This window comes from Oncorhynchus masou, chromosome 29 (assembly GCF_036934945.1).
Source record: "Oncorhynchus masou masou isolate Uvic2021 chromosome 29, UVic_Omas_1.1, whole genome shotgun sequence".
Taxonomy (NCBI): Eukaryota; Metazoa; Chordata; class Actinopteri; order Salmoniformes; family Salmonidae; genus Oncorhynchus; species Oncorhynchus masou.
Genome location: NC_088240.1, coordinates 42,394,927 through 42,410,608, shown reverse-complemented (window position 1 = coordinate 42,410,608; position 15,682 = coordinate 42,394,927). Strand labels below are relative to the sequence as shown.

Genomic DNA, 15,682 nt, shown 5'->3' with positions numbered 1-15,682 from the left:
CTGTGAATGCGAGAGGAGAGAGTCAGCCCTTTCTGTCGTTTCCCCAAGGTGTCTGCAGCATTGTGACGTATTTGTAGGCATATTATTGGAAGATTGACCATAAGAGACCACATTTACCAGGTGTCCGCCCGGTGTCCTGCGCCGAAATTGGTGCGCAAAAGTCAGCTGCAAGTATTTTTCCACAGAATTCAGAGAAGAATGCAGGCTTCCACGAACGATATATCAATGAAGAGATATGTGAAAAATCACCTTGAGGATTGATTCCAAACAACGTTTGCCATGTTTCGGTCGATATTATGGAGTTAATTCGGAAAAAGTTTGACGTTGTAGGTGACTGAATTTTCGGTTCGTTTCGGTAGCCAAATGTGATGTACAAAACGGAGCGATTTCTCCTACACAAAGACGCTTTCAGGAAAAACTGCACATTTGCTATGTAACTGAGTCTCCTCATTGAAAACATCCGAAGCTCTTCAAAGGTAAATGATTTTATTTATTTGGTTATCTGGTTTTTGTGAAAATGTTGCGTGCTAAATGCTACTCAAAATGCTAAGCTAGCTTAGCATACTCTTACACAAATTAGTGAATTGCTATGGTTCAAAAGCATATTTTGAAAATCTGAGATGACAGTGTTGTTAAGAAAAGGCTAAGCTTGAGAGTAGGCGCATTATTTTCATTTTATTTGCGTTTTTCGAAATCGTTAACGTTACATTATGCTAATGAGCTTCAGGCTATAACTGTATACAGGTTTTTTTCATAGCCAAACGTGAACAAAACGGAGCGATTTGTCCTACACAAATAATATTTTTTTGAAAAACTGCACATTTGCTATGTAACTGAGAGTCTCCTCATTGAAAACATCCGAAGCTCTTCAAAGGTAAATGATTTTATTTATTTGGTTATCTGGTTTTTGTGAAAATGTTGCGTGCTAAATGCTACTCAAAATGCTAAGCTAGCTTAGCATACTCTTACACAAATTAGTGAATTGCTATGGTTCAAAAGCATATTTTGAAAATCTGAGATGACAGTGTTGTTAAGAAAAGGCTAAGCTTGAGAGTAGGCGCATTATTTTCATTTTATTTGCGATTTTCAGAAATCGTTAACGTTGCGTTATGCTAATGAGCCTGAGGCTTTAGTCACGATCCCGGATCCGGGATGGGGAGTTTCAAGGAGTTAATTTCGTTGTTTCATTTGGTTATTTTGTATTCAGTTATATTTCATTAAAATGGACACTTACCACGCTGCGTTTTGGTCTGTTCCTCATACTCCTCCTCCTCAGAAGAAGATCGTTACACAAACAATAAACACATTAAATCACAAAACAGCTCTCAACAATAGAGAGGGAGAGAAGAGAAGAGAAAAGAGAGAAAGAGAGAGCGAGTTCAGGTGTGTGTGTGTATGTATAAGTCCGTATGTGTAAGCAAGCATGTATTTGTGTATGTGTGTGTTCATATCCACTTAATAATGTTCAGATATTTTTTACAGTTCCCATACCTTCTTTTTTTCCGTAACCTGTAGAATTTACTACAGCCACGGTGTTATGGAGCTGTCTGGGAATAGCTGTCCATCTATAAATAGTTTGTCCACATGATAAAGGCACACTTACCGTTCTCCCTTTGTTGTCTTTGTACCTGATACAGTCTCTTACGACGTTCGTTTATCTCCCTTGGAAATGAGTCATCGAGACCGAATTTGGTCCCTTTATGCTCCCTTCCCCTGCTTTTGATCAGCTCCTTTTGTTGGTAGTGTTCAAATTTTGTGATGATCGGTCGGGGACCCTTGGTCTTGTCACTCCGAGCTCCAAGTCTGTGTACTCAGTGGAAAGCCACCTTGTTTACAGTCTCCATAGGAAGTTTCAAGGTGGATTGCATGAATTCTCAGATAGCACCCTCTGGATTATTCGATGCGTCCTCAGGAATCCCAGAAAAAAATAGATTTTCACACATACTATGACTTTGTATGTCTAGTAGCGACTCCTTCATCACCCTGTTTTCCCTGTGTAGACAAACCATGTTGGAATTGTGTATTTTTACCTTGGCTGTGAGTGTCTTGTTTTCTACTTGGAGGTTGTGAATTTCACTCTGGCTGAACTCCAAACTCCCCCTCAGCCCTGCTACCTCCTCACACAACTTTTCCAGTGTTGCATGGATTCCAGCCAGAGCACAAGCCTATACCTCAATGGTAAGTAAATCGTCCATGTCTGTAGATTATTAATCTGTTATTTTGTGAGGTGGTCAAATCTTTCCATGATGTAGTATGTTGTTCCTCCATAGCGTAAAGCTGTTGGTACTCGTCGATTTCCCTCAGGATCTCCTTAATATCCAGATTGGCGCTTTACAGCAACCAGTTGTTTTACGAAAAAGATAACAATGAGTCTTTCCCACGACAACAACAGGTGTCTGTAGTACAGCCAGCTAGCACTCACGGAATCCACGCAAACAAAGGAACACAAACTTGCAGTCCCAGCCATAAAGGCTAACCACGTCATGGAATCCTTAACAACAAAACTTTAGTTCGGATTGGACTCTTTTTTTGCTTTATTGATTAAGGCAGCTCCAAAATGCAGGTGTTTCAGCCTAGCTCAGTTCTTTCTGTGGTGAAGCTTCAGCCAGCATAAAATACAGAGCGTAGGGGTTGGTAATCCTCTCTAGTTGCACTATGGTGTTGAACGCTGAGCTATAGTCAATGAACAGCATTCTCACATCAGTGTCTCTCTTGTCCAGGTGGGAGAGGGCAGTGTGGGGTGAAATAGAGATTGCGTCATCTGTGGATCTGTTGGGGTGGTATGCGAGTTGGAGTGGGTCCAAAGATGATGGTGTTGATGTGAGCCATGACCAGCCCTTTAAAGAATTTCATGGCTACAGATGCGAGTGCTACAGGGAAATTTAGACAGGTTACTCTGGGGTTCTTAGGCACAGGGACTATGGTGGTCTGTTTGAAACATGTAGGTATTACAGGCTGGGTCAGGGAGAGGTTGAAAATGTCAGTGGACACTTGCCAGCTGGTGAGCGCATGCTTGGAGTGTGCGTCCTGGTAAATCTGCGGTCTTGTGAATGTTAACCTGTTTAAAGGTCTTACTCACATTGAATCCTCGAAGCGTCGAACCAAGAGAAGCACAATGTGCGATGTGTCAGGGAGAGTGACGAGGCAGGGCGAGGCAGCCAAGCATAACCACTTCCTTGCCCTTGCTCCAGAAAGTGACAACAGCTGTGCACCCTTAGCTTCACCACACCACATACGCTGCTCATTTGGAGACTGGCGATAAAGGCTTATCCACTGTACAGAGAGGAGACGCTCAGCTCTGACGGTGGGGGTTTTGATGGAGCAGTAAGGGCCGGGGGTGTCAATTATGTCACTACAACCTTACAGAAGCATCACCCCCCACACAGTTCCTGCACCGTGTGCCCTCACATAGACATCTCACGTGTTATGTCTTTGTCTGGGTCTCTCCCGGGCTTTGATGGCAGCTGCCTTTCATAACATAACCATGTGCGGGTGGTGTGATGAAAAAGCGAGGCAACCTGTTTTCATCAAGTCTCCTTTTTTTATCAAAATAATTCCCCAGCCATGACCCCCATGATGAAAGCTGATGAATAACCAACGCCCCATTGTTCCCGTGCATTGCTTCCTCTGCATTTTAAATGCATGACAGACACAGAACACAGGGCTCAGTTATATAGTGAATTGAGCATCTGATTAAGCTATAAGCTCTTTATAAAAGTGTCTAATATCTCCACCTCCAGGCAGCCATAGTCATAAGCCCATTAAGTGCAATGTACTAATATGCTAAGCTGGCTGAACAGTGAACTCATAAACAAACATTTGCTTCATAGATGTACATATAAGGCAATGGCTGCTCATTAGTCACCGACTCCGATCACAGATGCCTTAGTTAAGTAGGCAGAGACAGCTCACTTGACTAAACAGACTGTTAGGCACTTTCTCTCTAAATAGGGTACCTGTAAGAAAAAAAAAGAAAAAAAAGAAAGAAATCTTTTGTATCTCTGTGTTTCATAATTTTCCTAAACAATTGTAGGCCACCTATCTGATGCTGTCTTGTCCAAAAGAGTATGACATTGTTGCCGCCCGTGGAACTGAATGCAGTGGAAGCCAGCGAGCATTTGGCATCCCATGATTTAAAAAAAAATAATAATAATAGCCAATCAGCGTTGAGCTCAACTAAGTGACTGTTTACTGTATACTTTACTTTTGTAAATAAGGTATTTCTGATTTTTTACATGTATAAAAACCTGTTTTCTCTTTCATTATGGGGTATAGTGTGTAGATTGATGAGGATTTTTATTTATTTAATCGATTTTAGAATAAGGCGGTAATGTAATGTAATGTAACAAAATGTGGAAAAAGTCAAAGGGTCTGAATACTTTGTGAATGCACTGTATATATAGCATTCTGTTGATGGAAAGATTTTTTTTAGAATAATTTTAATTTAAAAACTTGAAGTGTTGAATCAAATGTTGTTTTTTGTACCAGTTCATAAACCATTTGGAATCGGTACATCAAAAATCTCTTCCCATTTATTTTTCAACCTGTATGGCACAGCTGTCAACATCGTTTAAAACATATATTTTTTTCTATTTATACCAATTCCTTTCAGCCAATTTGTATCTTTAATATATGGCAGGCAAACAAGTTCCCCACCTTCTCTCTTTTCGACTTGCCTCCTCCATTTTTGTGGTAATGCTGCAATTGAGCAGACATTTCCATATATTTACGATTGCTGCATATGTGACATAATTCATCCGCTTCTATTCATAATATCATTAATAAAAATAATACTTTTTTTTAAATTCCATAAATAATGTATTTTTTCTTAATCAGTGTATTTGAGTTTAACCATAACATTTGTTATAATATTTGTTCTATCTTTTCTGGAGTATAAAATTAAATTGTAACCAGCATTGTAAGGCTTGTTTAAGAAAGGGCAATACTTTAAACAAAATGTAATTTTCATGAAATTAGATATTTTAATCTGTATAAAGGCAAAGGATGAGCCGTTCTTAATAATCTACTGGAGATCCATTCAGAGTTGAAGTATAATTTATGTATGAGTGAAGCTTTTAGTGAGAGGTTTAAATCTTTAAAATTTAACAATTTTAGCCTCCAAACTCATATTCATGATATAAATAGGCTTGATTTTTAGCTAGGTAGCCTCGGACAACAAAAAATGAAAGCGTGAACTGTATATGATAGACTGTTTCTTCAACATGAAAGAGAGGAGGGTGGCATTGGTATTTCTCTTCAAGCAGGGTGAGTCAACATGCTTTTTCTACTTGAAACGGTGCTGGAGTAGCAGAGGCAGCTCGCACCTTGCGGTAACTCCCTGTGGTTCTAAATCAATAGTTGTTTAGTGGTCCAAAAAAAATCAGAAACATTAACTTGCTTGACCATGCTGTAGGTCATGCACATAACTGTTTGTTACATGCAATATGCTTTCTTGGCTTCCCCAGTGATTTTACCCACACTCCGTTACTGTGTTGTGCTCCCCCCCACCCACACCCTTTCATTGAGAAAAATTTGTTTAAAAAAAATAGTGCAGTTCTTTCTCCCACCCTCCTTTGCTTCCTCTATCAGGTTGTGTCCTAGAGTCATTCTAGCAAGCTGACATTCCATTATAGGTCTGTCCACGCTAATTAATGCCTAATTTGAAAAAGTCCCCCACGTTCTCTCTCTCCCTTAATCTCTTTTTCTCACTTCCTCTCTCTTCTCGCTCCCTCTCTCACTTTCTCTCTCTCTCCCTCCTCCTCTTCTACCCCACTCCACTGTGGCTTCGTCATTTGTTACATTTTGCATTTCCATAGAGAGACAGAGGCAGGATATGCCTTGGGACTGAGGGTACAAAACACAACTCGGTGGGCACCCATCTAACTCCCAACCAACATCCTCATCCGTCCGTACGTCAGTAAATAAATCCTCCCCGCATTCACATCGCTGGCTTCAATCTTTGAAGTCAGATCATTAGTTGCTTTACACACCTGAAGAAGAACATGTTAGGAGATGGAAACATCAAATGCACTCGAAACAAACCACAGCAGGGAGAGACACCTGATGAAAAAATAGAAAGGTGCTGGAAGAGTTTCTGAGAGAACCAAATGGCACAAGCAGCGAGGCAGATGATCATACATACACTACCGTTCAAAAGTTTTTTTTTGTCAGACTGGGCAATAAAAATAAAAGATTAAGATGGGCAAAAGAACACAGACACTGGACAGAGGAACTCTGCCTAGAAGGCCAGCATCCCGGAGTCGACACTTCGCTGTTGACGTTGAGACTGGTCTTTTGAGGGTACTATTTAATGAAGCTGCCAGTTGAGGAGTTGTGAGGCATCTGTTCCTCAAACTAGACACTCTCATATACTTGTCCTCTTGCTCAGTTGTGCACCGGGGCCTCCCACTCCTCTTTCTATTCTGGTTAGAGACCATTTTCGCTGTTTTGTGAAGGGAGTAGAACACAGCATGTTACGAGATCTTCAGTTTCTTGGCAATTTCTTGCATGGAATTGCCTTAATTTCTCAGAACAAGAATAGACCGACAAGTTTTAGAAGAAAGGTCTTTGTTTCTGGCCATTTTGAGCCTGTAATTGAACCCATAAATGCTGATGCTCCAGATACTCAACTAGTCTAAAGAAGGCTAGTTTTCAGTTGTGCTAACATAATTGCAAAAGGGTTTTCTAATGATCAATTAGCCTTTTAAATTGATAAACTTGGATTAGCTAACACAATGTGCCGTTGGTACACAGGAGTGATGGTTGCTGATAATGTGCCTCTGTATGCCTATGTAGATATTCCATTAAAAATCTGCCGTTTCCAGCTACAATAGTCATTTACAACATTAACAATGTCTACAGTGTATTTCTGATCAATTTGATGTTGTTTTAATAGACAAAAAAATATATTTTCTTTCAAAAACAAGGACATTTCTAAGTGACCCCAAACTTTCAAAAGGTAGTGTACGTATTATCACTCAATTATCAATCCCTAATCCGTCATCAACACATTCCCGACAGTAACGTCCTTGGAAATACCCTTCATTATAGACCTAATAAAGAAGGAAGATGATTTGGAAAAAAACTAATTTTCGGTAGGAATATTCGGTTCTTAGGAGAGAGAGCTGCTACTTCTGAGGTGGAATCTGATTTGTCACTGTTTGTGTACACAATAAAAAATAACAAAATAGTTTTTTTTACGGTAACTTAATGGCAGCTAGTTATTGTATAAAAGATACAGTATGTTACTGTAAATTCAAAATCAACTTTTGTTTAACAGTACATTCCACCCATCCTCCAACATCCTCCACTCATCCTCCACTCATCCTCCCTTCACTCTCAACTCCACAGTCCCAGCATACATTGCACCCACACCACAGTGAGCTGAGAGAGCTGGATCGAGTCTATGGTTGTTTTTACCATGGAGGGATTAATCATGTTAATGATTATGCACTCTACCAAAATCCTCCACTGGACATTAACTGGGAATTAATTACATTTGAACTTAGGATCGGGGTAATTTATTATCTCCTCGATCAATGATTGCCTGTCTTAACAGCTGTCCTGTAGACATGAAGGACTAAGTTATAACTAGAATATATCTGTTTTCACAGAACCCTGCAGTTATGAAAGGTCTGTAATGACTCCATGTGGTGTAGGAGAGAGAACAAAAAAACATTTGAATCTTAATAAGACTCCACATCTAAAATTCTATGAATTGCTCATTTCCACAACCTAACTTGTTTGCTTGGTTTGATTATCTGATTGCAAAAAATGACAAAAGATGAGCCAATTGTGAGCTAATTGTCTCTTAGAAACCCCACACACCGTAGGCAAAAACAAATCAATGTCGTCATTAGCATTCTCCTATTAAAATCTTTGTCATTGGCCTTCCTCTGGCTGCTCTGTCTGTCCCCTGTTCTATTTGTGTCCCGGTCACTAGACACACACACACACACACACACACACACACACACACACACACACACACACACACACACACATATACACACACACACACACACACACACACACACACACACACACACACACACACACACACACACACACACACACACACACACACACACACACACACACACACACACACACACACACACACACACACACACACACTTCATTGGCAAGGTGAACTCAGCAGGAGGCACTGCAGACGATGCAGATGTGAGAGGTCTTCTAAAACTCACTGTGTATGTGTATGCGTGTTTATATGTGCAGATGGAGGACATTTATAAAGAAAGGGATGAGTTCAGTCAGGGCCAGGCCTTGCCTTTTGGGGGCCTGTCATGCCAAACAGTGTCCCCTCTACATCACAATGGGATTCGATGAGTTCTAGCTTCTGTTGCTAGGGCTGTTGCTAGAACTTGCAACATTCTGACAGGATTAGGTAATGAACCAAAGCTTCCGTTGCTGTGCTGGTTGCTTGGCTCTATTTTACCTCGGGTGAAGGATGCGGGCAGTTCTAGTTCTATTTCAACGCATAAACGCTTGCTCAGTCCGTGCAAAATTACCTCAGAATTGCTCTCCAAGGACAGGGTTTTTGATGGTGACAACCTGCTGACTACCTGCTGCTTCAGAGGACCCGAAAAACTGGACAGAGAACACTTTCGAAATTTTGGAAAGCACAATGGGGAGATATGGCCTATTTCAGTCATGGATCAAATCATTCTGCTGGTGTTTTGACACTTATTCACAAGTTTAAAGGTGACATTCTAGAATCCACATCTTCACAAGACGGCAGATGGGTCATAGTAACTGTTAAACTTGACAATGCTATTTTCATCATCTGTAATGTATACGGACATAACTCACATGCTCCTATTAAGACCCTTTTTACCCAATTTACCAGGGAAAGTACAGGATTTAAGCAACAAATACTCAGAGGCTTTTCTAATTATTTCGGGGATTTTAATGAAACACCTGATGCATCTGCTGATTGTTTTCCTCCTAGAACGAGTCAAAACCCTCAAAATAGTAACATTATCATTACATTACGGAAGGATCTCTGTGTTGAGGATGTCTGCTGTTATTTCATTCCAGATGCTAAGGGTTATACCTGGACCAACAAAACTATGTGATGTAAATCTAGAATAGATGTATTCCCAATTTCCCCTTTTTTGTTACAATTTGTTATAGATGTAGACCATCAGTTGGCTCCCTTTCCTGATCATCACTTGATTTCCCTGAATTTACAAGCTAATAAAAAATCAAAAGGTACTCGAGGATATTGGAAATTAAACAACACACTTCTTAAAGATACTACTCTCATTGAACACATCAAATCATTAGCTAAATATATTTTTGCAAGAAAAGACTTGGGTCATGGAAGTAGATGGGAATTTTTCAAATATAAAGTCAGAGTGGTAGCCATTAAACCCGCCAAAGAGCTGATTGAATTAAAGAACCTCAGAGAAAAGGAGTTGATGAGCAAGCTTGACAGTTTTCTAAAGAAAGATAATCTAACTGAAGAAGAGGAGTCTGTGTTCAGGTCTTTACAACTAGAATTAGAGCAGCTTTACACGGATCTGGCAAAAGGCACCCTTGTAAGGTCAAGAGCATAATGGATTGAAGAGGGGGAAAGAAGCACTAGTTACTTTTTTGCACTTGGAAAGAGAAACTACAAAAGAAAATCTATAACAGCACTCAAAATTAGCAATGTTTTATGCAAAGATCCCATTAGAATATCATAATTTGTCAATTCCTTTTATGAAAACCTTTACAGCTCTTAATTTCAGGAAGATGGTTGTGAAAGCTACATTTACCACATTCAGAATTATGTCCCTGCCTTTGAGGAGGATTTCCACTCAGTTTGCGATTCACCTCTGTCAATTGAAGAAATTAGAGAGGCTCTGTATTCAATGAAAAAAAGGGAAATCACCTGGCCCTGATGGTCTGTCAGTTGAATTCTATAGACAGTTTTGGGAGTTACTCGAAGACCCGATTTTCAATATGTTTCAAGATTGCATTAAAAATGGGGAAATGGTCTCCACTATGAAACAGGGTCTTATTTCATTGATTCCGAAGCCTGATAAAGACCCTTCTCTCATTGAAAATTGGAGACCAATTACTTTATTAAATGTTGATTACAAATGGATTGCTCTGGTGTATGCCAACAGATTAAAGAAAGGAATAGATACCATTATAAATGAGACTCAAACAGGATTTATGAAGGGCCGTCACATAAGCTCTAACATTCGTTTAGTCTTGGACCTTATAGATTATTTAGATGCAATTGACTCAGATGCAGTTGTCCTATTTTTGATCTTCTGTAAAGCCTTTGACACAATTGAACATTAATTTATCTTTAGATCTCTTAAACATTTTGGATTTGGTGAAAATGTTATTTAAGTAATTTGCATGTTTTACAAAGATATAAATAGTTCTGTGCTACTAAACCTTAATACTTCCAAAAGATTCAGTATAAACAAAAGTGTATGACAGGGATGACCAATTTCACCATTTTTATTCATTTTGGTTGTGGAACTTCTATCTATAGATATTCTGAATAATGCAAATTTGTATGGCTTAACCATTTTTAACATATAAATCAAAATCTCCCAACTGGCTATTGATACTACTCTTTTCTTAAGAGACAAAGACCAGGTCGCCCATGCCCTTAATACTATAACTGCATTTTCTATTGCATCAGGATTAATGCTGAATGTTTCTAATTGTGAAATCTTATGTTATTTGACTCTGATGATAAAGAAATAGAAAATATTCCTGTAAAGGACTGTGTTAAATATTTAGGAATACATCTGTCAAAAAAACACTTAGTCAGACAACATTTGAATTTCTCTCCTAAAATTAAGAGAACTAAACATATATTTAATAATTGGCTACAAAGAGATCTTTCTATACTTGGGAGAGTACTTCTGTCAAAGGCAGAGGGACTGTCTCGTTTTGTGTATACCTCATTGTCGTTATGTGTAAATCCAGCTACTTGTAAAGAGATTAATAAGACTGGAAAAATAAGTCTCACAAACTAAAAAAATCTGTCCTTTCGAACAAAAGAGCTGAACGCGGTCGAGAAGTGTTGGATTTTGTTCAAATAAAAAACATTTTTAAGATAAACTGGTTGAAAAAATGTTTGATCAATACTGATTCAATATGGTATTTCATTCCAAATAATGTGTTTAATAAATTGGAAGGTCTTCAATTTTTACTGAAATGTAATTATATTCCTGAAAAATTACCTGAATTGGCTAGGTTTCACCAACAAGCTTTAATGGCCTGGAAAATATGCTTCCTGCACAATTTTTCCCCACATAAAGCTCTTTTGTGGAATAATTCAGACAAAACTGTAAGGAACAAGTCATTGTTCTACCCCAGCTGGCATGAGAGGAACAATAACTTTGTTCTTGATATTTTTGACAACAAGGGTAATATTCTCACATATGAACAATTTATAACATTGAAAGAGCTTCCAATACCATTCAGAGAGTTTATTTCTGTGATCATTACCAGTGGTCTAACTACACTTTAATTTTGGGAATGATCACAAAGTTTATTCAGAACTCAGATTGGAAGACGTGGGCTTACTTGAGAGATCTTGTTGTAATAAATATATAAGACAAATTCTTCATTCACAAAACCAGCTTACACCGAGAGGAACATTTTTCTGCAACATGCCTATTCCTGACATTGTCTGGAAAAATGCATGGATAAGGCCTTACAAATTCTGTATACCAAACAAAGTTAAGGAAGTGCACTTCAAAATTTTACACAAGATATATCCATGTAATTCTATGATTTCCAAATTTGTGGCTATTGATGATATCTGTGTTTTCTTTGAAAAAGAAGGTGAGAATCTGTCTCACTTGTTCTTTGAATATAAATTTGTGTCAGAATTTTGAGAAAACCTTGCAAAATACTTATTTACCATTATGAACACTGCCTATGTTTTTGGCATGAAAGATATATTAGGTTACTATTGCAATGGTACATTAATAAACATTAACCATAGTGAACAATAACAACAATAACATGTTCCTAAATCATTACAATAAGATGTTTTCAGAGTGATTACAATTGCATTGGAATTGTTTTTTATTTTATTTATCTTTTAAAAAAACATTTTTTTTACCCCAGTATTTTCTCATTAATAGCTGCGTTCTATTTTGAATGATGTAAGAATGTAAATTGTTGATCCTTAATTTAATTGTTTTTTAAATAATTAAAAAAGAACACTTTCTTTACCATGTATTGTCTAACTACATATTGTTAAATAGGAATATGTCATTTAAGCTGTTTTTATAGATTGACACTTCTAGCTACTGTACTTATGTACCTCAGCCTGTCTGTAGACAGTTTTATTTAGCTAACGTTAGCTAGCTAGCTAGCTAGCAAGCAAGCTACTGTAACTTTCATTGCAGCTTTCTGTTTGTACGTAGCTTGCACTTCAATGCCATCCCTCGAGGAGATTTTCTTTTATCTTTTCAACCAGGTGAAGTACTATTTAGACACCACTGATCTCGACAAGAGGCGCAAAATTCAGATAAATTCACAATTCAGGGTAACGTTAAGCAGTTCACTTCAATTAGATAACCGGATGGATTTAGTTATGAACAACCATTTCCCATCTAACGTTAGCTAGACTCAAGCTATACACATAGTTCATTGGAGGCTGCTGAGGGGAGGATGGCTCATAATCATGCCTGGAATGGAGTAAATGGAATGGTATCAAACACGTGGTTTCCATGTTTGATACCATTCAAATGAATCCATTCCAGCCATTATTATGAGCCATCCTCCCCTAAGCAGCCTCCACTGATATAATTATATGTCTGTCATATTGAGGTGTCTAGCTATAAGTTAAACCTGATCAATCAAATGGACAGGTGTAAGCTAGGTTTCTATGTGAGAAATACACAGAGGGGGGGGGGGAAGTGAAAAAGAAAGGATGAAAGTAAGAGAAGGAGAGAGATGGAGAGAGAGAAACAGAGAGCGAAAGACAGCAGTGCAAATATACTTAGACTTGAGTATTTCAACAACTCTTCTCTCCCAACTTGTTAGGCAATGATATATACCTACGGGGGAAGGATGGCCAGCCACACAGGACGGTGATTTTTACTATGGATGGGAAGGAGGCCGTGCTGACCGAAATGTATGCTGGCCATTTCGGAGTGAACTATATGAATGCTAAAATCAACATATGCGTCTTCTGACTGGGAATTGTCAAGGAGGTGGACAGTTGGGCAAGGGAAATCACCTTTTGTTTATCAATCACATTATATCATATCTGAAATGATTATGATTTCAATTAATGTCATATCAGAGAGCACACAATGTTTCAATTTGTCACTTTTTGCTTAAAGGTCAGTACCCTGTCTAGCCTGACAGAAGTTTGAGAGGGCGAAGACTGTGGCCCCAGAGTTGAAGCCCATCAAAGTTGTTTCACCATGGCATATGATCGGTAAGTGTCCCAGTTCAAATTTTGCCCAGATAAGTTGTTTTGTAATGGTTTCTTTATTTGACCACTTGTGAGGCCACCAAGGCAATGGTGGACATCTTCAACACCCACGGTTCTCCTGAGGTCATCTTGAGTGACCGAGGTCATGAACACTGGAACAAGGGACTGTACGGATGTTATAGATTATATTCTGTCATTAATGTTTTGTTTTATAAAAATTTTACAATTTGTTTTTGTTTTTCCATAGTACATAATCAGACATATTTAAATATCTTACAATGTCAATAGATATTGCTTTCCTAACCCCGTCCTCAAGGTTTGGTGACTGACCAACCAGACCCTCAAGACTGCCATTGGCAAGTCCCTTGATTGGTACAGTACCAGGAAGGGTGGGAAAACAACCTGAAGATAATTGTCTTTGCACACAACAGCAGCATCCAGGCCGAGTGTGGACAGGAGGTAAACAATACAACTGTATATACAATTATTGCATATACTGTAGTCTTTCAAATGTGTGATTGACTTAGTGTTTTTGTTTGTCTATTGCTATTTTTGTATAACGTACTTACTGAAACCCCACCTGATGTGGTGGAAGTTGTCGAACCAGATCAGAACGCCTTCGAGTACTTCTCAGGAAGGATGTGGAGGTTTTTGACCAGGTAAAAATGATTGTCCGCTTGTTAATTTATTTTATAACACTGCACTAATCCATCAAATTTTCTCACAGTTGAGTGTAACCTGTGTGTTTGCTTGTTTACGTCTCTGTCTCCTACCTCCTTCCTTTTAACTCTGCTCCGGTTCTCCAGGAGATAGGGGTTCTGCCCATCACCCAGACGTGGATCCACCCTATGTCCTCCATTACCTACCACCCTCTAACTCTTCATTACATCATCTACAGCTACTTTTGTTGTCATGTTGTCATTATCTGCTAAGAAAGTTTTCTTGCTCTATCTAACACTAAAACACGCACTGCAAACGCGTAGAACAAAGAGAGCAGCAGTGCCTGGACTTTGCAGTCTCCCTCTTCAAGTCCCCCTTCTGAGACTGGCAGCCTGTTGAGAACAAGTGACAGGCAGAATTCCACACACCAGGATTCAGTATTTTAGTCTATGATTGCCATGTGAGTGCACAAAACATCTGTGAAAATAAATTAATGACACAACTGTACCAAAAATGATCAAAGTTTATGTATTAAAAACGTAAATATTGCCAGGTTGGTTTTCACAGCTTTTACACAAGGTGTTCATTATTGTAAGTTGTAAGGTATCCTTTGATGGTGTTTATTTGTTCCACATGATTCATTGTTGTATCCTAGGACCTACAATAGATACATACTGTATATGAGCTATGTGAGAAAAATAAATCGTAATAAAGGACTACTGAAATGATATTATTTTAGTGTAGATAAGGGAAGGGCAGGCAAAAAAAACAACCATGACAGCCTGACAAGCCTGACAATCAAATGGATTCGCATATGAATGGAGTAGAAATTAGCTGACTTTGGCTTCTGTAAGTTAAGTCACTTCAATTTGTCAAGCAGATTACACGTTTCTTTGAAGAGGTAGAAAGGATGCTGCTGTCTCTTTTGGACGACAAGTCACCTGGTACCGGTAATCTTGGCGCCAACTTGCTTAGAGTTACAGCTAACCAAATATCTAGCCCAATCTCTCATATTTTTATTAAGTACTTGATGTATGGGGAGCAGACGTTGACAAACTGAGCTCTTCGAAGTTATTCTATTTTTACCGAAATAACAACGTTGAAACAATATTCTAACATCGGCTGATGAATTGTCAAGTACTTACCTTCCCAAAGAGCCATTGACCTCCGACCGAGAGGCAAGAAGGACGACTAAAACGTTGTTGATTCCCAAGATAACAATAACGCTACAGCCAGCAAGATTAGCATTAGCCCTCATAACTCAGACGACAGTTCCAGACTGTTGCTCTCAGCAGCCTCTTGCGAGCCTGCCGACATGCTGGCTACTCTCCTCCCGGAAATTCAGGATGGTAACAGGTCTTTCTATGAAAATCGATAAGAAATCGGCTGAACTCCATTCTTCCATTGACGACCTGAAATCCTCCATGAATGATCTCCTTTTGAGAACGACTGAGGCAGAGTTGCGCATTAGCACAGTTGAAGATACCATCGCTCGACATGACCAGGTCTTGATACAACTGCAAAAGGACAATGCCTACCTCAAAAACAAGACAGAATGAAGATACTGCAACTCGCAAGAGCCAAAGGGGA

The 15,682-nt window shown here is 38.9% G+C and overlaps 1 long non-coding RNA gene across 1 annotated transcript; it reads left to right on the top strand.

Annotated features, from left to right (window-relative positions):
• The first annotated feature begins 2,117 nt into the window (after nt 1–2,117).
• LOC135521195 (uncharacterized) lies at nt 2,118–14,741 on the top strand. The gene is made up of 5 exons (XR_010452504.1): nt 2,118–2,178; nt 13,036–13,435; nt 13,749–13,891; nt 14,028–14,091; nt 14,239–14,741. It is a non-coding gene; the product is annotated as an uncharacterized LOC135521195 (long non-coding RNA).
• The last annotated feature ends 941 nt before the right edge of the window (nt 14,742–15,682 follow it).